The sequence below is a fragment of the Echinops telfairi genome, unplaced genomic scaffold (genome assembly GCF_000313985.2).
Source record: "Echinops telfairi isolate 266 unplaced genomic scaffold, ASM31398v2 ScPeMD7_31;HRSCAF=116, whole genome shotgun sequence".
Classification (NCBI taxonomy): Eukaryota; Metazoa; Chordata; class Mammalia; order Afrosoricida; family Tenrecidae; genus Echinops; species Echinops telfairi.
The window spans coordinates 62,138,716-62,161,998 of record NW_022103928.1 but is presented as its reverse complement, the minus strand read 5'-3'; the positions used below and the strand labels follow the sequence as shown (position 1 = coordinate 62,161,998).

Genomic DNA, 23,283 nt, shown 5'->3' with positions numbered 1-23,283 from the left:
AGAAGGCAGGGTGAGAGAGAAGGCAGGGTGAGAGAGAAGGCAGGGTGAGAGAGAAGGCAGGGTGAGAGAGAAGGCAGGGTGAGAGAGAAGGCAGGAGGTGGGAAAAGTAATCAATTATGCATCATGTCTAAGTATACCAATCTGTGTGTGTATCCATGTATAGCAATCTGTGTATCTATGTATATCAATATGTATCTATGTATACCAACATGTGTGTATCTATGTATACCAATTTGTGTGTATGTATGTATATCAGTGTATGTGTGTATCTACATAGATCAATATGTGTATACTTATGTATATCAATATGTGTGTATCTATGTATACAAATATGTGCATATTTATGTTATCAATGTGTGTATATATGTGTATATCTATATGTATGCATGCATATCTATATATGTGTATATATGTATATATGATGTGAGTATATATGCATAGCTATGTGTGTATGTATGTGTCCCTGCATGCATATATATGTCTATGTGTATGTACATATATGTATATCTGTAAGTCCATTTATGTATTGTGTGTGTATGTGTGCATGCATGTGTATATCTATGTGTGTCTATATGTATATGTCTGTGTATATCTATATGTGTACGTGTATCTATATGTGTATATGTATCTATCAATGTGTCTATCTATATGTATATCTATGTGAATATATCTCTAAATATATCTATATATGTATATATAAATATACATGTGTGTTATATGTATGCCTATACATGTGTGTACATAGAGACACACACACATTTCTCCGTCATGCTTATAAGTACCAAAAAAGTAAGCAATGGTCAGACTTACAGTCCACGTGGACAAGCGAAGGTGAGTCGACAGTCACAGTGGAAGTCATGAGGGTCCAGAAAGAAGTCATGGCTGGAAGGACAGCCAGGGCCTAGCCTGGCTGAGGGCATGTGGGAAAGCCTCCCAAAGAGAGAGGCCACCCCTGATCTGAATCTTGAAGAGAAATGGGAGTCTACCCCTTGGGGTATATTGGAATGAGAAGACAATGTATAGATTCCCAGGGCAAGAGAGACCAGACCTACTTACCCATGGAAATGAAACCCTCTCTGCCTCAGTTTCCTCCTTTGCAAAAGGAGTCACTCAGAGGAGTCCCTGGCTGGTGCAAACGGCCCCTGCCCTCTGCTGCTCCCTGAAGAGTCACGGCGTAGCTCAGGAGGAAGCTCTGCCGGTCCTCTTCCGCAAATCGGCCATGGAGGCCCCTGTGGAGCAAGCTCAGCCTAAGCACTGGCCCAGTAAACAATGCCCAGTCCACAGGTTCGCTGTGCAGATTACATGAGACAACACAGGGGCCCCTGCCTTATCTGGTGTGTGATGGGGTTCCGTCCAAAGATTTTACCATAAGGGGTTCTCACGTGAGTCAAATCCCTCTCTCAGTTTGTTTGTTTTGATTGCTTTTTATTATCAGCACCTTTATAAATCTGATCTTTGATGTTCTGCGGTGAACATCCGGGAAAGGTGACATCAGCAAACTGGTGCCCCAGCATTGACGGCAGTGCCTAGTCCTGGTAGCACCATGGATAACAACACAGACATGTAAGGCTGTGCGTGTGAGTCAGCAAAGTCTGAACGTGTCCTAAGTCACGGGCCGCCTGTCGAAGTAAAGCCCACGGAGATAGCTGCTCTTTCTTCTGCAGGGCCGGTGGGTGGGTCCCAATGGCCCCGCTTTAGGGCCATCGTTGAGCACAAGCCAGTTGACCTCTGAGACCCGGCCTATGCTGTTTCTAACCTTTGCTTCTCCCCGCCCTTGGGCCCCTACTTTGGACTTTGCCCGGGATAAGTCTAGCTCATCGCCATTCCTCAGAAGAAGACGTTGGAAATCCCTGTCCGTCCTTTAGACGTGGTCAACGGAATGAGGCGGCACGGCTGCGTATGTCCAGTTTACTCCAAGGTCGAGCATGCAGCCCAGAGCAACGGACACAAACGAGATCAGAACAACCTCGTTTCTGGTACTGTGGTCAGCGGCATCTCCCCAGGGTACCTCCTGCTACACGAACCAAAATGCCCACAGCCGCTGATTGACTCCGTTCTGGCTCACGGCAACCCCAAGGGGATGGGACATTTCCAGCCAGCTGCCTATGGTTTCTTCCTGGACCCACCTGACTTCCATTGTGACCGTCGCCTTGCTTATCGACGTGAACTGTGGGTCTGACTCTGGCTTACTCTTTTGGCACCTTTGAGCATGAGGGAGATACTCACACTGGTGTGTGTGTGTGTGTTTCTATATATACACCCATCTAGAGGTATACATCGAGAGTCCCATGGGATGGGCTGCCATCTTTCCGGAAGCAGCTTGGCAGGCCGTGTCCCTGCGGCACTGTTGGTGGTCTGCACAGCAAGCTTTTACCGGTGTTGTTGAGCTCAAACCGTCTGCACCCAAGGGTGCTTTCACATGGAACCACAGCTGGAGCAAAGTACGTACGCCTTCACAGCGCTGTTGGAATTGCAGGAAGTAAGGGGAAAGGCACCTGGGGGCACCGTGGGTTGAGCGATGCCCTGTGCACCTGAGGGACAGCAGCTAGAACCACCAGCTCCGTGGGCAAACGAGGAGCCCGTCCGCTTTCCTCAAGATTCGCAGGCGTGGGACCCACGGGGCAGCTCTGCTCTGCTCTGCAAGGTTGTCGTGAGTCACAACTGACTGCCCAGCAGTGGGGCTAGCGAAGAGAAAAGTCCAAGAGGAGAGAGCGAGCCGTGGAACCAGAATGCTTAACGTGAGGCTCTCCCATCAGGCCCAGCTCACCCAAGGTGTTAGCGCTCCCCGTTGGGCTCACAGCCCCTGGCGCCTGGAGCTGGGGTGGAGAAACAGCCTCAAGATTCAAAAACACCTCCGCCTCAGCAAATATAAACTTGCAAGAACCCAAATGCCCAGGCATAAGAAACCCCCTGAAAGAAAGTCATCTCCAGAGCATAAAGCATGTTTGAAATCATCTTTTTAAACGGCTATTTAAAAGTATATGTAAGATGGAATTAAAGAATCCGTCTCAAAAGAAGGGATTCAAGAATGACCAGGAAGTTTGAGAGAGAATAAAAATATGTAGAAATGAAAACACAGTCTTTGAAGTAAAAACTCAACTGATGGGTTTAGAGGAAAGAGAAAATTAAGGAGCCAAAACAATGGAGATAATTAAGGTTGCTTGTCATTGATAACTTGGGTATAGGATATACTTGCTGTCTATTCTCATATTTTTTCCTTTGACTTATATGCTTTATAGTCTATAAACTACTAGTTTTAGAGTAGAAACTACCTGCTACTAAAATTATTCCTTTGTGCTGAACCCTCACTCTTTTTCAGAATAGTTTTATTCTACCACTTAATTTTATTAATTCTTATAAAGACCTTTTCATATTTTTTAACCAAAACATTTTCCTCTATATTTTTCTCATTCATATTTTAAATAGTTACTATTGGTTAGATTAATCGTGCAATTATCTTTAAAATTATTGAATGCGATATGAAACTTGCTTATATACAGTTTCTCAAAAGGGTAATAAATATACATGTGGTTAATGTTAAATAGATATACACAAAATACATTCTAGGATAGAGTTAACCCCACTTTAAAGCACAGTGTGGCCTCCCTGCAAACTTACCTTCATGAAGCCATCCCTACAGCGTGGGTTTTATATTAAAGCAACATTAAACAACTAATAGACGATGCCTAGCTATCAGAAAAAAATATCACCTGGGATCCTAAGCACATCTCCTAAATGAAGTGGCCACTTGAAAGAGCCATTCCATACACATCAGCAAGCAAACAAACACCAGCCTACATGTGATCAAAGGATTTTTAATAATGTCCATGATCAGAGGAGGGAATGTATTAGAGCTCAAATTCTAAGCACTTGGCTTGTGGGAGGATATATTACTACCCCCTGTATCTGAATCCTTGAAAATACTTTTCCGCTTTATTCTTGACGCCACTCATCTGTCAGTTTTCTGTACTGTGGTGGCTTACATGTTGCTGGAAGCTGTGCTACCGGTATTTTAAGTCCCAGCAAGGTCACTCAGGCTCAGCAGATCTTCCAGATGCAGAAGACACTGCAAAGAAGAAACGGGTTCCCACTTTGGAGGGATTAGCCACGGAAACGCTTGTCAATAGCAGCGGAACATCTTCCAGAAGATGAGCTCCCAAGGTTGGAGGTCACTCAACATGCTACTGTGGAAGAACTGTGTCCTCAAAGCAGAGTCGATCTTCACGGTGCGATGAAGCAGACTTCCCAGGACCTTCACTCGATGGCGCGGCATGACACATTGTGCGCATGCAGAGGGTACAGAGGATGGAGCAAGGGGACTTGCAAGGTGTCACAAGCAACCTGGAATGCACAAAGCCCCATGTCCTAAGCTGAAAGGGCGCGGGCTGGCCGTGCCGCAGCAGACAGTCATCCGGTTGACGGCACCGGGGAGGACAATTCCTCCGGGAAGGGTGTCATATCATCACCACAAAGAGCCCGTCAAGATCTACCTTGAAGCCCTACAGTGTCTATATGCCTGCAAAGAAGACCAAACGTACACACCAGCCTCGTGGGCTCTAAGTCATGAAGCGATCAAAGGGAAAGAGTCCTAGCTACTGTGAAGCCATTCGAGAAAGACAAGGCTCCAAGCGACGGAATACCAATTGAATGTTTCAACAAGCGGATGCAGTGCTGGGGACAAGCACTCATCCATGCCAAGAAATACGGAAGACAGCCACCAGGCCAACCAGCTGAAAGAGCCATTCGTACCGGTTCCAAATAAAGGTGACCCAACAGAATGCAGACATTACCGAACCCGATCATGATCATCATCATCAGGTCTGTAAAGGCCTGCCGAAGACCGTTCAAAATCGGCAGCACTGCGTTGATGGTGAGTGGCAGAAGAGTGGAGCTGGATTCAGAAAGGTCAGGGAATGAGGAGAATCATCTCTGCACTGGTTCAGGGAGAGGAGAGCTCAGCCTCAATGACTCTGTCCTGTTCTCTCCCCCAGAACACGAGATCCCTCCGTCCCAGCTCGCCCCCCGGCCATCCCCCTCCCAAGCTTCCGCACGATGTCCACTTCGCAAGAGGACACTGGGGTGACTGAAGGGATCCAAGGGATCACATCACTACTGGGTACAGGCCAGTGTCTGAAACAGGGGTTCCTGCAAGCCAATTCCGACGTGCCCCCTGTTCTAAAAATGCTACAGAACTCCATTCTGCACAGTTCACGGAACTCCAGGATTGACATCTTTTTAAAAGCAGGAAGAAAGAAAAGACAATAAAGTCCGCCTGGCTTGAGCATATAAGGAGGGGCAGGGAACGGCACAGTGGCCTCTGCTGGCATTTGGAAATGAGGCTGCAATAGCTGCTTGAGTCAGAATCGAATCCAGATTTCAAAATGTCTGAGGTACAAAAAGGTAAATAGAATAAAAATATAATTATGTATGTATGTATGTATGTATGTATGTATGAGGTACAGAGAACACACAATCCTTCAAGTAGGGGCTCGCCAACTGTTCAGAATCTACTGTGTCTTCTCCCCAAATGTGGAAAATATGAGTTCCTGGCAGGCTTGAAGAATCGTATGACCTTAAGCTCTTTTCCACACTGTGCAGAGAAAAACAAAACAAACGAAACAAAAAGAATGATAAGGTTGTGCTCTATAAAAACAGTTTAGGGTTTCTGAGCTATGAAAACCGTCTCTGAGCTTTACAACACTATGAATTGGCTTAGCCCCAAAAGTCTTAAACATTAAAAAAATAATAATTCCATGCTGCTTCTCAAACAAAGGCTGAGCCTAACTCTTTCAACAAAACCAGACTCTCCCTGAAGACAACTTGGCCTGCTCGCCTCCTCTGATTCTGTTTCTCTATTTATCACTTTCCAGCTGGTCTCTAATCAGATGGTAAGGCAGGTCTCCGATCTCTTTCCTTTCCCAGTCACCCTCCACACGGTGTGGGCACCGTCCCCGGCCTGGGTCATGCCTGTGAACAGACACGCAGCAGATGTGTCTGCTGGACACACGTGCCCCAGTGGCTGTGCAAGAATTTTCTTGCTGAGAAAGGTTGCGTTTTCGTTGTTGTTTTGTTTTAACCAGTGCGTCCACATAGGACCCTGAGCTTTCTCTTTTACAGTAGAATGTTCCCAAATCACCAAAAAAGAGAATCTTTTCCAAAGGGCCCAAGCACGGGGACCCCGTGTGGTTGCCCAGACCTGCTTCCAGTGACAGCTGAGAACCTGCATTCGTTGACAACACCACTGACGCGTTGCCAAGATTGGCAACGCAAAGAACAGTTCCTGTGAGGAAGGCCCCTGCCCCCAGCCCCAGCAATGGCTTTGGAGGCAGTCTGGTTTTCATTACAGTACAATGCTAGGAGGGGGGCACACAGTGCTGGAGCACTGAACTGAGCAGGGGGTTAAGTCTCCACTTAAATTCTAATTCTAGCTTTGCCACTCACTAGTGGTCTAATCTGGGGACAAGCGCTTGACAGCTCTGGGCTTCCAAGAGGAGCAGTGTAGAGTCCAGCTGCTGAGTCAGACGGGCCTGGGTTTGGGATGCTGGCTTGATCTTTGCTGCCCTGGACGGAGCTGGAGCGTCCCAGGCATCCGTCGACAGGAAGAGGCAGCATGCTGCCCAGGGATCGCACCGAGGGCCAGTGAGCGCACAGGCGCTCACAAAGCACAAAGCTCGGGGTGGGCACATCCTGGGTCAATAAAGCTGCTCACATGTCCATGTTGAAGGAGCAGGGGAGAGTACTAGAAGCTAGGGTTTAACCTTCTTCCCCCCCTCCTCCATTTTGAGCCGGGGGGAAAAAATGGGCACGGGGGACTATAAATTGTTGATCATCAAATAAATGCAGCAGTGGGAAAGGAAAAGACTAAGCACTTTGGTATTTCTTGAAATAAGGGAAAATGGAAAACAACTGTTTTGAGACCAATTCAAAACGAATACAATTGATTTCCCATTAACTGGTCTATAAATAACTCCACAGCGGATCGTTGAGAACGCCGCTTCTGCTTTGCAGCTTGGGGCTCTGCAGTCCCTGCCAGCAGCCAGTAACCCAGAAGCAACGAAGGGCCCTGGGACCCCGACTGTGGACGCCTCACCAACGGACACAGTCCACAGAGCCCAGGCTACGAGAAGGGGCATCCTCAATGCACATGGACAGACAACGCAGAACATGCCATCCGAGAAGTAGTGGCTGCAAGCGGCGCTACGCACAACTCTTCCCGGGAGCCCTTTCCTTTCATGACTTCCCACATCCTCTGTGTGAATGACATTTTAACATCGTTATTGCCATGTCTTCCCCGGGCCCCTCCTTTTCAACCCCTCCCACGTGTCCTTTAACAAAATCTGTTACCACCTAAGTGTGGGTGGCCCCTGGTTGACAACGGGGATTTGTTCCCATTGCTCCCTCGGAAGCTGGCCCCAACATTCAGTGAAAACTCTCTGTGGTGTTGTCAGGGTCTCTAGACCCCAATCTCCGGGTATCGGTGCGTGAACGTGTGAGGGTGACACCACTGGAAAAGTAGACTCCACGGCCTTGCACGTGGTCCACGCTGCTGAGGAGATGGTTTTTTAAAAGGTCATAGATGTAGGTCACAGTAACTTGAATACTTCTTAAGTAAGGCACTACACGTGTATTTTTCAAACAGGTAAGAGATTTTACTAAACTACTATCATCATCCTGAAGAGTTTATCACAGGGATAGAGAGACTAGTCTTTCCACTTCTAGCTACATGGCTTGGCCAAATTTACAGCTTCCTTCTCAGCATATCCATGAAAAGAGGGCTTTCCTAATGATGTCCATGTGCTCTCTGCTTCTTAAACCCTCCCTCCCTCCCTAGAAAGGCTGACTCGGACCCCCATGCTGCCCACAGGCGGGTCCTTGGATGGGTGCCAATATCAGCATCACCTGGATGCTTGCTGCATGCCCACGTGCAGGGGTGGGGAATGTCAGAACTTTAGAGGTATAGAAGCCCCCACCCCCACCCCCCAAAATCACCAACAGTAGCTCACATCACGAAAGAGATGCAGCCCCGGCCCCCTCCTTAAGGGTGAGCTAATTACATGTTTGACCAAAGACCGCAGGCTCATCTTGAATGAAGTTGATCATTTTGTATGGCCCAGGAATGATGCTATAAATATCCAACTGTCCTGGCCAGAAAAAAGGGTCCCCCACCCCAGCCTAGGACCCATTCGGACTCCCATGAGACCCCATGTGACGGAGCAGAACTGCCCAGGGGGTTCTCTTGTTTGCAACCTTCCTGGGAGCAGACGGTCAGGTGTGCCTCCCAGAGAGCACCTGGGTGGGATGGAACCGCTTGGTGCCTTGCAGGCAGCAGGTGAAGACTGACCGTTGCCTGCAGGGGCTCCGTGGGAGTTTTCTGCAGAGTCAGCATCGCAGGCCCCACTCAGACCTGCAGACTCGGAGTCTGGACTTGAATCAAATCTCGAGGCCATCTGGGGGCACAAGTGCAGGTGGAAGAGCACCGAGCTGGACTTGGGAACAGCTGCTCTGGCCTTACTCTCGCTTGGAGACGAGACTGAAGGCCAACCTGACGGAGCCGGCACCGCGGTGCAGAGGAAGGAGTCTGAAAAGCGGTTTGTGTGACCAATAACATCTGGAGTACAGCGTGAGTCGGGCATCTAAAACGTGAGCGGTGAGGGTCACGTCCGACTTTCTTCCCTTCCCTCTGCAGGAAGACCTGTGCTCCCAGGGGAATTGTACACGGGGAGTGCGTGAGGGGCAACGTGACACCAACGCACATGGCTGGGGTGGAAGTGGGACCACAAGGCCTCTTGCACGGCCTCACCCTGCCCACACAGTAGGGCTTTCCATTGTGTTAACGAACTTGTGTCCACGCCCGCCCACGGTGCCATCTCATTCTCTGAAGTGAAAGTAACATCACTCACTCAGGAGCCACTGCTGCCTCGGCCACCCCTGTGGGTGCCCAGGACTGCAACGTTACAGGAGCAGAAAGCCCAATCTTTCTCCAGTGGAGCCGCTGGTGGTTTCGAACTGCTGACCATGTGGATCGCAGCCCAACGCCTATCCACACCACCACCAGAGCCCTTGAAAGGACGGTACCTACCTCCCCATTTATACAGTACCTATGGTCTCTCGTGTTGCATTTTTAAAATACATGTGTTACAGAAAGAGGAATAAAGATGAATGACCGGGCCGTACTCCATCAGAGGAAAGTGGCCAAGGTACCATGAGCATGCACTACAAACAGACACACATGAGAAAGGCAGGTAACAAAAGGATCGTTTTTGAGGGGAAGGAGAAAGGTGATTATAGAACGGTCCAGGGATTCTCTGGGGGGTGAACAGAATGTTCTAAAATTAGGGGGTGGGTGCACAACTCTGCATTTTCTGGGTAGAAGCCCCAGGATCGGTGAACCTATAGAAACACCGACTGGTTCAATGGCATGAAGGGACACGGCAGGGGAGGTGGGGTGGAGAGCTGCCACGGAGTGCCGGGAGAAGGTCCTGGGACTGACCGCAGTGATGGCTGCCTGACTCTTGAGAAGGTGACTCAACAGTGAAATGTATGAAACTCTTACAAATGAAGAAACTACATTTTCTAAAATTTCTGTGCTCCATACTTAAAAAGTGCGAAGCTTTTGTTTATGGATTATGTCGGTAATGTTGTCAAATATGACCATCTCTCCATTATTACGGGGGGGATTATGAAGATATTTTTCCAAGAATAATTCTGTGTGGAAGCCTCCCTTGTGTGCAGAGCGCAGGTGGTATAGCAGGTACGTGTACCTGGCAACTCACTGAAAGGTGAGTGCTTCCGGCTGACCCAGCAGTTCCGTGGAAGAAAGGGCCCCACTATCTGATCCCATCAAGATGACAAAGTAGGAAACCCTGGGGGGCAAGTACTGTCCTCTCTGCCCTACAGCCATGAGATCACCTGGCCCGGTGGCAGCACCTCACACCCACCACACCCACCATGTGTTCACCGCCACCAGGCTAGTTAACGGTCCTTGGGTTGCAAGCCCCAGACACTGCCTTGGCCTGTCTTAAGCCAAAGAAGGGCGTGACAGGGCGGAGGGCCGGGAAATACCCAGAATCCGAGCAACACTGGAGAGACAAGATCCAAGAGAAGCAAACAAACACAGTAGCAACCTCCCGAGGAAGCTGTGGCCTCGGGCCAACAGTGCCAGCTCCAAATGACATAGAACCAGGATCCAGGACACCCCGTCCTCAGTCCAGCCAGGCCTCCCTGTGGATTGGTCAGCGGTGGCACCCAGCCCCACTTATCAAGAACAACACAAGAAGAAGCTTGATTCAAAGGCAGGCAGGGACCCAAGAGGATTCATTCTGCTATAACTGCTGTCAGAATCACACTAAAAAGCAGGAAATCTGAATAACATAATTGTCCCAGGGTTAGCTCATGAATCCTGGGTGGCACCATAGGTAAGGGTTGCCTGCTAACCCTGAGGTCGGCAGTTCGAAACCACTAGCAGCTCCTCGGGAGAAGGGTGAGGTTTTCTGCTCCTGTAAAGGTGTACAGCCCCGGAAACCTTCCGGGGCAGTTCTACTCTGTCCTGTAGGATTGCTGCGAGTCTGAATTGACCTGGTGGCAGTGAGCATGGTGAGGTTTCCTGGAGACCCAGACGTTTCTCTCTTGGCTACCGAGGTTAGCGGTTGGTGGTTTAAACCCACCTAGCAGTGCATGGAAGAAAGGCCTGGGTTTCTACTGCCTTTGCGCTTACAGCCACCGAGAAGCCTGCGGAGCACAGGTCTCCGTTGCACAGCATTGGATTCGACTGGATCGCACGAAGGTCTTTGTTTCATGGGGTCTTTAGTGACACAGAGCCTTGGGTCAAGTCCCCACCAGTCACTCTCTGGATGGTGCCATGCTGCTGGAGGGGACAGCTGGAGGACGCTGGCAGGGGACGCTTCTCTCGACCTCCCTGTCTACTGCCCTGCAGAGCGGCTGCCGAGCTGCACAAACATCCCACGAAGCCATGACGGGGATTACAGACACTGCTCGTGTCAGATACCCAGCAAATCCCACTCCATTCCGCTCTCACCATTCAAACCCCACACTGGATGGATGGTGACTCTTCCCAGGGCACAAGGGAAAGGCCTGAAGCTGGAGCAGTCTCTCACACACGCATGCACGCACACACATGCACGCACACACATGCACGCACACCGTGAAATTCCGTTTGGCTGGGTTGTTTGCGCAAACAGACCTTCAGCCTAGAAGAACGGCTTAGCCTGGCACGTCAAGTGCTAGCGTTTCCCGTCATCAGTAAACTTCCCTGAAGGAGCAGTCGAGGTTGCCCTCCCTGGTGGCCTGCATTTCAGACACCCTGCGGTTAGTGGGACTGCGGAACACCCTGATGGAAAGGCCCGGGACACTCTCCTCAGCTTCTCTTCACAGGAGGGTACAAGAGGGCCAAGGAGGTTGGCCACTCCTTGCCCAGTGTCAGATGAGAGGTGTCAGCACCCCTTGTGATAAACCCGGGCACCCAGCTCCCTGTCCAGGGCTCCATCCTGATCTTTCCTCCCCGCCCTCTACCTAAATCAGTCACTGAACTGCCAAAGGACCCCGTTCCCACATCATTGGCATCTGGGCATGCGCAACAGCCGCCCCCCCTGAGCCAGGTTTCCATGCTGGGGTCCAACATCTGGGGCCCAGACGCTCCTCTCACCACGCGGGCTGCGGTGCACACTGCATGCCCCGCACCCACAAGGCTGCAAGCGTGGGAAATGAGCACTTCCCACCTGGGTGAACCCACTCTTCCCTCTGAAACGACTTCAGAAAGAACACCTTCGGGGGTGCCTCGGGGTGCAGCAGCCTTCCAGCGGGACGCTTAAGAACTTGGAAGGCGGCTTAGAGGAATCTTCCCTCCCTTCACCCTGAATTAAGTGGGATAAATGTCAAATTGGGGTGGCAGGGAGGGTGGGACGGGGACTTGGAAACCAGCAAAGGACGAGGCTAAGTCAGGGACCGTGTGCTCTGATTGGCTGAGCCAAAGCCACACTCCAGAGCAGGGACTGGTTCCTTGGCAGATCCCACGTCAGAGCTCCAAGAAAGCAGAGACACCCCCTCCCCTTTCCAATCCTGAAGACGGTCCATCAGAGGCCACCCTTTATTTCATCTGGATGGCTTTGCACACATTTTTAATAACGAAGGTTTCCCTTAACAAAGACTTGGGAATCCAAGCACTCACTCGCTAGCCAACAGATACATTTCATATTTTACGCGCCTTCTCCTATCTTTCAACCAGTGAAAGAGAATCAAATTTTCTCCTTTTTCAACGAGAACTCAAAAAATGCTTTTCTACATCCCTGGATATTTATTTTACTTTACAATTCACTTGAGACCTTTAAGCAGGTCAGGGGAAAGGGGAGGGGGGCAGGGGCACTTTCACATTTGAGTCTGGAGCTGAGTCCACCTATCAAGTCCAACCGGGATATAAAGAAAATATGGAAGCGTGCAGACCCAGCCAGTGCCTGGAACAAAAGCATGATTGAGTGGGAGAAGAATTTAAATGGAAGCAAGCCCTAACATAAGGCCGCACTAACGCCAGGTCCGGCTGGCCCCTTTCCAAATAAGATGAACTCTGGCTCTGGAATTTCATCAATGTCAGCCTCCTTTGGTGCTCCTCAAGGGACAGGCAGGCCTGCGGCCCTCTCACACCCGCATGGCTGCGCCCTATTAAACTGCCCTTCAAGCCCTTCACTGGGGACTAGGAAGAGTGGGCTGTGCAAAATGAACAGCAACACGGGCCGCGAGATGGGAGATGAGCGGGTTTCATTGGTGGTGTTGGTTGGTTGGACGGCTCGCTTATTTGTCGGCTTGTTTTTGCTGTCTTTATATAAGGAACCCTGGTGGTGTAGTGGTTCCGCATTGGACTGTGGTCCGAAAGGTCTGCAGTTCAAAACCACCAGCTGCTCCCAGGGAGAAAGATGGGGATTTCTACTCCCACAGAAGGTAAAATCTGAGAAACTCACAGGGGAAGCTCTCCTCTGTCCTACAGGGTCGCTGAGTCGGCATCAACGGGATGATGGGAAACCGGTTCTGTTTTCACACAGGGCACAGCAAAGTCCCCGCAGGGAAGGATGGGCCTTGGCCAGGGAAGACGAAAGAATAGAGGATGTATTGGAACGGCGGTGCTGGTGAAGGACGTGGAAATCACCGTGGGCACCAGGAGACACGCAAGTCCATCTTGGAAGAAAGACAGCCAGAAAGCTCCTTGGACGAGAGGCCGGCCGGCGAGACTTCGCACCATGTGTCGGCAGAGACCAGTGCCCGGCCACAGGGAGGAGGGGCCTAGGAGAGATGAGGACGCAGTGGCGGCCGCAGTGGGCTCCGACTCAGAACAGCATGAGGCTGGTGTGGGACCGGACGGTCGCAACTCCACAGCACCGAACAGCGATCGCCTGCGGGCCGCTGTGCGTCGGAACCAATTCTGTGACCGCGAGGTTTGTGCTTCTCTCGTGCTCTCTTCCGGTTTAAAGCCCAAAGGGAAGTAAGACCGAGAGAGCGAAAATCGCAAAGTCTATGGTTTTAGAAGGAAGGAAATAATGAACAGAGGGTGGGTTTACAGTTTACAGTGTTTGGGAAGACACTCCTTGTCTATCCCTTCAAGCAGTTTTTAAATCCTTTTCTAAAAGATATATATCCACACATATATAACATATGTGTGCATGTGTTATATATGGATATAGGTATAGATAGAGATCTATGCATAGATATAGCAATAGCTAGGTATTTCTGTATATATCTATATATATATCTATATATATAAATATATATAGATATATATATAAAGAGAGAGAGAGAGAGAGAGAAAACACAGTTATGCTGAGGATGGCTGAGTTCCAATGGGGAGGCCAGTTAAGAACCTGAGCCTGGCATCAAGCAAAACCTGGTTCCAGCACATACTGTTTCATCTCTAGCAAGTTTTATACACACACACACACATATGCACGCTTGCACACATGCACCAATACAATCAATGCATAGCACAATACATGAACTCAATAAATGTTAGTGTGTTCATGTTATAATTAGTATTAAAAGGGGGAATGGCTTATTACACTGGTAAAAACCAGTTAGCAACTTCTCCAATGAACACTGCAAAAGATATTTTTTTTAAGATAAAAACAATTAGGAGGTGACTCAGTCTCTCCAGATAGCTACTGATGATCACTCTGTGAAGAATCCTTCTTTACTTTGAGACACTCGGCATCTTGGAGAGCGCATGCTGTCATTCATTTCTGCTACAGCCTCTCGGCTCACTCTGCCTCAGTATTCGCTCAGTGTGCTCAGCACACAAGGATGTGCCATCCTGGTGGAGCAGTGGTTAGGCACTCAGTTGCTAGCTGAAAGGTCAGCTGTTCAAACCCACCAGCTACTGCACCAGAGACAAATGAGGCAGTCTCCTTTCAGAAAGATCGTAAGGATTTACGGCCTCAGAACCCCTAGGGGACAGTTCTACTCTGTGATGTAGGGTTGCTTCCAGTTGCAACTTATGCCGCGGCAACAGAGTGCCATCTCCACGGAGGTATCTGGAGAGAAAGACAAAGGGCGAGCCTAAGGGGTTCTCCTCGCCCTGGAGATGCTCGTCAAGGGAACCAACAAATGTGGAGACTAACGGTCACAGCAGTACAAGGGAGCCTGGAAAAAGTGCTGACGGAACACAGAGACGGAAAGCCTTACTCTGGGTGGGCACAAGGGCGGGCCCAGGCCTATCGAAGTGAATTTTGATCAGAACCTAAAACAAAGAGGAATTTCTGTAGAGATAAAGTCTTCCAGGTTGGGCAAAGGACATGGGGAGAAGCCCGTGTCTGCTTGTTGTTTCTTTGTTTGAGCCTAGCATATAAGACAGGAAAAGAGCAGGGAGTTTGATTGCTCACCATTAATGGGTCCAAAATGCAACACCGGCAATAGAGCAGGAAGCGTTGTCAACGGAGTGTTTAGTACCGCCCACTGCTAACTGGGCTGACGAGGTTATGCTCAGAGGTCTGTGGTTCTGTAACGTTCAAAGGGTCTTCATTTTAGTTTACATGATTGTAGCAGTTACAACATCTCCTATCAACTTGAGGAAGGGGTGGGGTCTAGCCTGTCACTCAGGTTGCAGCTTGATGACCTCATTTGCAGGCACTAAGGGGATAAAAAGCTCCCTGGAGGCCAGACACACTCTGTCTGCTTTGTCTTCCTGCTGACAAACCACATGGAACTGCACTGATGGAGCCTGAGCCCTGGAGCTGGAGGAGCCACAGGGAGACCTGTGCCAGTGCTGAGATGCTTCTCCTGCCACTGGATGCATAAGACTTTCCACCCACTGGCCTGTGATCTTCCTGCATTCGGCATCATTGCATGTGTGTCGTGAGGCTGAAGAGGAACGTATAGCCTGGTATGGGACATATGGGCTAGTATCGGACTTACAGACTTGATCTGGACTGGGCTAGGATGTTTAGTTGTTCATTTATAGAAAGCTCTTTCTTATACACGTATGAGTGTCTATGAATTTGTTTCTCTAGTCTACCCGGACTAACACAATGATAAACTGGAAAATAAAACTAGCAGATTATAAGGGCAAAAGTTCCTTTGTACTGGTATTCCATTCATTAATACAAAGATATGAATGCAGCATGTGCTATGTGGCAGTCACAGCAGTGGTAAACCAGCAAGCCATGTGCACAGAACAATGGACCAAGAGACAAGGGGATGACCGTGGAACAGTCAACCGACTGCCACCACTTCCGTTCTGACTCTTAGCCACTCTGTCTACAGTTTCCAAGACTGCACATCTTTAAGAGAAACTCTTTTCTTCTCCCACAGAGAGGCTGATGGGTTTGAACTGCCAACCCAGAGATGATCAGCCCAATGGCTGACCCACCAAGCCACCAGGCTTCTTATGGAACAATCACGGGAGGCGGTCGGTAAACAAATACTAATGCAACATGTTGGGCAATAGTAAATGCTGCACAGATCGATAAAACATGATTGTGTTAGTCCAGGGAGACCAGAGAAACAAATCCAGGGAGACTCACATGTGTAGAGGAAAGAACTTTACATCAAAGAGTAATTGTATATGAAGAAAACATCCCAGCCCAGTCCAGATCAAGTCCATAAGTCCAATATTAACCCATATGTTTGATACCAGTCTATACATTCCTCTTCAGACTCACACAACACATGCAATGATGCCGAATGCAGGAAGACCACAGGCCAGTGGGTGCAAAGTCTTGTGGATCTAGTGGTGGTGGAAGCATCTCAGCGCTGGCACGTGGCTCCTCCAGCTGCAAGGCTCTGGCTCTATTAGCATAGCTCCATGTGGCTTGTCAACAGGAATGTCTCAAAGGGAGAGTGTGTGTCCCTCCTCCAGGGAGGAAGATAGGAATTCACAGAATCCTCAGGAAAAGGCCACACCCACACAGAGGCCTCATTGGCTATGGCCTGACTGACAGGCTAGACTCCACCCCTCTGCACAGTTGCCAGGAGATGATGTAACTGCCACAATGATCATCAGAAAAGGGTGGAGGGTGAATGGATAGGGGGGTTGCTGTTCTATGGAGTTGCCAGGGAAGACAGACCTCCGTTTGGCATGACATTTGAACAAAGCTCTGAAGGAAACCAGGCATTGAGAGGATGCTTTCACAGGGCAAGCGTGTCCTTCCCCAGAGCCGTCACAAACATGCATTAGGGTCTGTAAGAAGTGTTTGGGTTTCTTCATTTTAAGCAGGATATTTTTTTAACAAGAAAAGGCGATTTCAGAACAAGAGGAAAGCCTAAAGAGGTACTGAGACCTGGAGGCATAGAAACCAGAGAGGGAGGTATGGAAATGATCCAAGGGACGAGGCTGATGGGGCCCCAGAGCGTTGCTGCACTTCTGTTTCTGGCATGATGCTAACGACAAACTCCGGGAAAGCTGGAGAAACGATCACGTGTGCATCTTACTGTACACAGATGAGCATCCGAGTAAGAGGTAACCAAAAGCGAAGGCAAAATTTAAAAATCAGATTTGGGAAAAAGGAGGGGTCTTTGCCTGCCAAGGTTGAGAATTGAGGCGTGGGGAGCTTGAGGTGAAGCCTGGGAAGCAGCACTGGAGGCAGGCTCTGGGCGCGTTAGAGCTGAGGCCCTTGCACACACTGAGCCAACACCAGCGTAGAAACCAGCCGAAAAAGACGTGTCTAAACTCTGAGCTCAGGGCAATGAGAATGCTGTTACATGGATTCCATCCTCCTATGAGTTTGGGGCTCAGTTCACAGTGTCTAAAGGTCCTTAAAATAGAAAAAAAAAAAAAAAGAAAATGAAAACGTTCCCCAAGCGAAACTGGGGAACTGCCAGCCCCTCAGTTGGTAGCCATGCACTTCCTCTGTTGCCTCACCCAGAGAGTTCAATGTTATTTCAACAATAGCCTGAAGATAAGAGGAGCAAATAACTCTTACCCTGAGTGAGTCTGCCATGTATAAATAAGGGTAAAATAGAGATATTTCCAGGCAAACACAGCGCTTACCACAAACATGTATTGGTGCCATCAATCCTACCCAAACGCACAGTGACCGTAAGTGACAGAGACAGCTGCCCTCCCGGGTGGCCCTGGGCCCAGCCTCTGCAGAAACAAGGCACCGGGTCTTTCCCTGCAGAGCGAGGGTAGAGGGGATGGGTGGGCAGTGGGAGGGGGGAACCGCCAACCTCGTGGTTAGCTGCAGAGCGCTGAGCCACTGTGTCAGTACCAAGGAAATCCACCAGAAACAGCGCTGTGCCGGCACTGGTGTATAAGCGTGAAAGGTCACATTTTCAGAAATGCTTAGAGCCAATCGCCAACATGTTGGTCATTCACAATCAGGCACAGTGCGAGTATTTACACCATGGAAACTAACAAAGGCTTCAAATCATGTTTTATCCCCACTAGGGACCACTGACTCGCAGAAACTTCAAGAGAAAGAATAAAGATAAAGAGACAGGAGAAATATCAATGTCATAGCGCCGAATAGTCAATTCCTACTGATGTTGAAGAAAAAGGGTTCCTTGGAAACCTAGAGTCCCCCAGACTGTAAATCTGTCTGAGAGCAGACGGCCCCCTCTGCGTAGCCCGTGGCCTTGAATCACTGACTGTGCCGATGACCGCCCAAACTAGCCCACAGAACAACAAAGTCTCCTTCTGAAGGGTCCTCACCTTTCACAGCATCAACAGAATAATAAATACAATAAACATAGCAGATGTTGTCATTCTGAGTAAGCATTGATGCCATACCACAATAATGATGATGATGACTACTGATTAATTGGGGAGGGGGGAGTCAGTAGTGTTATTAGTCAGGGTGACCATCTTAGGCTGTGGTAACTAACAAGCCCCAAATTGCTATGACTTGAAACAACACGTGTTGATTGCTCATTAGTCTTAATGTTGTTCCGGGTTCCCACTGGAGCAACCAAGCCAATTACAAGCGCAATCTCAAAGCTCAACCGTCAGCACCATTCACAGGGTGAATCACGCAGACCCCTTAGGCTTTCTGCTCCCACGTGTGGCATCACATGGGATGGCTAATTTCAAAGAGGCCAGGCAAGCACAAGCCAACCATGTTCCCAAGCCCGCTGCCATTAAACTGATGCCAGCCCTACAAGGCGGAGTGGAACTGCATCACCGGGGCCGGGACTGTTGTCTCTAAAGAAGCCACTGCCACAGCCTTCTCCCACGGGCCAGCTGGTGAGGACGAGCTGGTGACCTTTCGCTTAGGAGCGGAGCCACTGCATGAGCCACTGAGCCAACAGGGCTTCCCCCGTCCCCAAAGGGTGTTCAAAAGAGAACACACAGATCAGACATCAGGTTCCTGGTGGTAAAATGTTCCAAGTCCCTTACACTTTATTTGGGGGATGTTTGTTTTTGTTTTTCTGAGAAAAGAATGTGCTAACTTAAGACTGAAATTTGAATGTGTCCAAATTGTAAGGACAATAGCAAACGAACAAAAAGGGGGAGGGAGAGGGAGAAAATAGTTTCAATTCTGTGGGAAAGGTGAACAAAGAAAGTGAGGATGGTGAAGAGGAGGCTCTCCGGAGAGAAAAGGCAGGACAGATGGACAACACAAACCCATCCTGAGCAGCCAGTATTCTCCGAGTCAGAGGGACTCACAGCAGTGCGCTTTTGAGTTGAGATATGGGTTGCATTGAGAAGCAAATTAAAGAAAAAGAAAATGATATCTCTGCATTGTTTCAGGTCCCTAATGTTTGCTCAAGGAGCTCAGAGCGCCGTGGCCCTGCTATTTAGGCGTAGGTCAACCGAGTGGGGCCAGAATTCTCCCACGGGGCGACCTAACAGAGCGAGGCCAACTGCATGATGGGATCTTCTGAGAAGCGGCCCAGTAGCCGTGGAAGAACAGTTGAGATGCTGTGGTTGTAAGGTGCCATGGCGCCGGCTCAGACCCACCACGACCCCAGACACAGAAGGACACACTGCCCGGTCCTGCACCACCCACAGAATGTTTCTAAGCCTGAGCCCATTGTCCCAGCAATTGAGTTAATCGTCTCGTGCAGGCCCTTCCTCTTGTCCACGGCCCCTTCACTTGCCCAAGCATGATGTCCTTCTCCAGGGACTGGTCTCTCCTGGCAACAGGTCCAAAGCAGGTAAGACAAAGTCTTGCTGTCCTTGCCTCTAAGGAGCGCTCTGGCCTTACTTCTTCCAAGACAGGCCAGGTTGTCCTTTTGGCAGGGCTTGGTTCTTTCACTCTTCTTCGCCAGCACCCCGCTTCAAATGCAACCATTCTTCTCTGGTCTCCGTCATTCAGGGTGTACCCTGAAGCACTCACCTGGTAAGAGGCCCGTCATATGTCAAATGAGCTGGCAAACAGACTTCGGGGTCATGGGGACTCAACGAGCTATGTGCACAGTGCTTCTGCAGGCCTGGCTCGGGGCAGGCAGGTATCAAGTGATAGCTGTCATATTACAATGGTGCTACCTGCCCAACCCAGCCTGGGTGGTAGAGTGTGTCATGCCAAGTCGGCAATGAGAACACGCAGGAGAAAGATGAGACCCCAAGGGGCAGGTCTACAATACCCTACAGTGTCATGGTGCGTTTGAATCAACTTCATGGCGCTGTCTTAGTGCTAGGCTTTGGACGGGCCCAAACATGGTGGGGCAGAGTGTTGGCAACAGTGACGAGTTATTCTTCCACATACTTCTTTGCAAGGTGGCATTGCCACTCCCATCAAGACTCTGTGCACTCAATCCCGACTCACCGTAACCCTGTAAGACAATTCTCCCCTGAGAAGTCTCCAAGACAAACTCTTCCGGAAGTAGGAAGCCTCGTCTTTCTTCCTTGGAGCAGCCAGTGATATCAAACTGCTGACCTTGTGGGTAGCAGCATAAGATGTAACCCACTGCGCCACCAGGAATCCAGTCTCTCTCTCCGTCCCGGAATCCAGGCAGCCTTGGGCTTGTCCTGACTCACACAGCAAGCACAGAGGCGATGTGTGCAGGGTCCAGGGCTCGACTGAAGGAGGCCCTGCTGCTTCTACTTCCTCTATTTTTAGACTTCCGATTCCAGCCAAAACATAGAAACAGATTTACCCTCCTCCTGAAACAGTGGGACAAATGGACAGCGTATATCAAATAATATATTTTTATAAAGTGACTCCTGAGAGAAGGGGCACAAATAACGGGCCCTATCATTGTCCAAGCCTACGGCCTGCAAGGGTTTCCAGGCTGCTGCACATGGAGGGGATTCTGGGGCAAAGCCCTGTGGCCACCCTCGTTTTAAGAGATGAAGCTGGGAGTCTGGAGAGGTCAAATCAGCTGGAGTCACAGGGAAGAGGGATGTCTGAAGTCTTCCTTGAGCATTGAGCTGGTTACTGAAAAGGGAGAGGGAAAACCATATTTAAGAACAAACACTTCTGCCTTCTTGGAACACAGGACCATGCTCTGAAGAAACGTAAGCTACCTTCTTAGAAGATGGGCGAACAGGAGACAAGAGGTCCAGCCCAAAGCTAGCAACAACCCTCAGCCATCTTAAACCGAACAACGAATGACCCTCGACAAAGTCAACAAAACAAGTGACGCTCAGAATCACCAGCGAATGAAACAACGGTTGCTGTAGACCACCGAGTTTCAGGCTGATTGTAAACCCTAGCTGCCATCCAGCTGGTTCCGACATGTGGCAACCCCGTCGTCAGAGTAGAACTGTGCTCCCTGGGCACCGGCCTTTCCGAAGTAGAACCATGAGCGGCGTGCCGCTGCTGTGTGCCTCTGTGCTGACCAGGCAGGCTGCGGAGCTAGCCATTTGCCCCCCAAAGGAATCCTAGGCACATAATTCGCAAAATATCTCAAACAAGGTCTTGAACACCCAAAGCGAGCGGTGAATGTCCAGCAAATGGCCCCATCTCTGCCACCCATCTCCTACGTTCCTAAACGTGACCAGGCAGGCCCGGCTGCAGCGAGAGGTCCAGCCTTCACTGTGACAAAGCTGGTCTCGAACCAGCGCACGCTGAAACACCCAGGTTCAGATGTCACCTCTACTGGGGAGCATCCCCCAAATTCTACAGACGAAGTGTCCACTTCTTCCTCACTAAGGAAACCCCTGCTCTAGGACCTGCGTGGTGTGTTCTGGCTCCATGGGGGCTTGTGTCCCCAGCAGCAAGCCCTCTGGGCACAGCGGAGCAGTCCACCCCTGTCCTCTGGTGAGTGGCTTGCACACTCACTACCCGTCATCCCTGCTTCACGACAGGGCACTGCGCCAGCATCTCCTTCTTGGGTTAGTCCTGACGTAAGTCAACTGCCGTTGCTTTTCTAAATGTCCAGCATTATTGCCTTTCATTCTCAGTGCCTGCATAAATTCGATCTTTGTCTTTGGGGAGTTGGAAACATTACAAGAGAGCTTCCCAAAATGTCTGTGGGGGAAAACCCATATCTTTTACCCATATCTGTTTTTCCATGAATTTTTGAAGCATGCCAGGCCATGTCAATGTACAGCGATTTCAGCAGGGATTGCTTCAAGGAGACTCTGGTGACTCACATCCCTTTCTTCACAGCAGCGCCCTCCCCTCCCTGGAAGCCGAAGCTGCGGGCTGGGGCTGGCGGCTCTGCTGGCTCCCCTCTGTGCACTCTCCTCACTCGCGAAGAGTCCTGTTCACAGGGACCCAGGGTCTCCTCCTGCAGTCTGGCTTTCTACAAGAACCCTCCGGGCCCATCAAACTGAGTCTGCGGACTCGCATGGCTGGACTCCACAAGGTGAAGGGACCCAGTTATTTCCCACCGAAGCTCCACAGCGCCTGGGAGGCCAGTCTAGGCAGCGCACACAGGCCACTGCCTAACTCCATTTGTGACCCATTCCCGCTCACTCCCAACTCCCACGTCGCCCAGTTGGAGCACGGAAAGATAATGACCCTGTGTCCACACTGAACGGCTGGAAGTCCTCAGTCAAACTGCCAGGCACTGGACGATGGTCTCCCTCCAGATGGAAGGGATCAGGGCAAGCGGAACAAAGGGACCGTCATCTGGTTCTTCTTCTTGACTACACAGAAGAAGTGGGCGCATCCCAAGGCAAGGAGGAAACTGGGGGAGAGTGAGTCAAGAACAACTAAGGAGCTTCCTCAGGAGAAGTAGGGGTGAGCTCAGGAAGATGCTCACTGGGTGAGCGGTGTCACACAGGAAACTGAGAGAAGGTGAGCGATGTCACAAAAGAAGCTGTGAGCAGGTGAGCAGTGTCACAAAAGAAGCTGTGAGCAGGTGAGCAGTGTCCTACACAGAGCTGTGAGCAGGTGAGCAGTGTCCTACACAGAGCTGTGAGCAGGTGAGCGTGTCCTACAGGAAACTGAGAGAAGGTGAGCGGTGTCCTACACGGAGCTGTTAGCAGGTGAGCAGTGTCCTACACGGAGCTGTGAGCAGGTGAGCGGTGTCCTACACGGAGCTGTGAGCAGGTGAGCGGTGTCACAAAAGAAGCTGTGAGCAGGTGAGCAGTGTCCTACAAGAAGCTGTGAGCAGGTGAGCAGTGTCTTACACAGAGCTGTGAGCAGGTGAGCGTGTCCTACATGGAGCTGTGAGCGGGTGAGTGTGTCCTACACAGAGCTGTGAGCAGGTGAGCCTGTCCTACACAGAGCTGTGAGGGGGTCCTACACAGAGCTGTGAGCAGGTGAGCTGTGTCCTACACGGAGCTGTGAGCAGGTGAGCGTGTCCTACACGGAGCTGTGAGCAGGTGAGAGTGTCCTACACAAAGCTGTGAGCAGGTGAGCATGTCCTACACGGAGCTGTTAGCAGGTGAGCGGTGTCCTACATGGAGCTGTGAGCAGGTGAGTGTGTCCTACAGGAAACTGAGAGAAGGTGAGC

General features: G+C 50.1%; 1 protein-coding gene across 4 annotated transcripts in view; it reads right to left on the bottom strand.

Moving 5' to 3' along the window:
* The window catches only part of ERC2 (ELKS/RAB6-interacting/CAST family member 2), a 987,816-nt gene that overhangs the window by 832,078 nt on the left and 132,455 nt on the right, over positions 1 to 23,283 (bottom strand). The window lies entirely within an intron of this gene.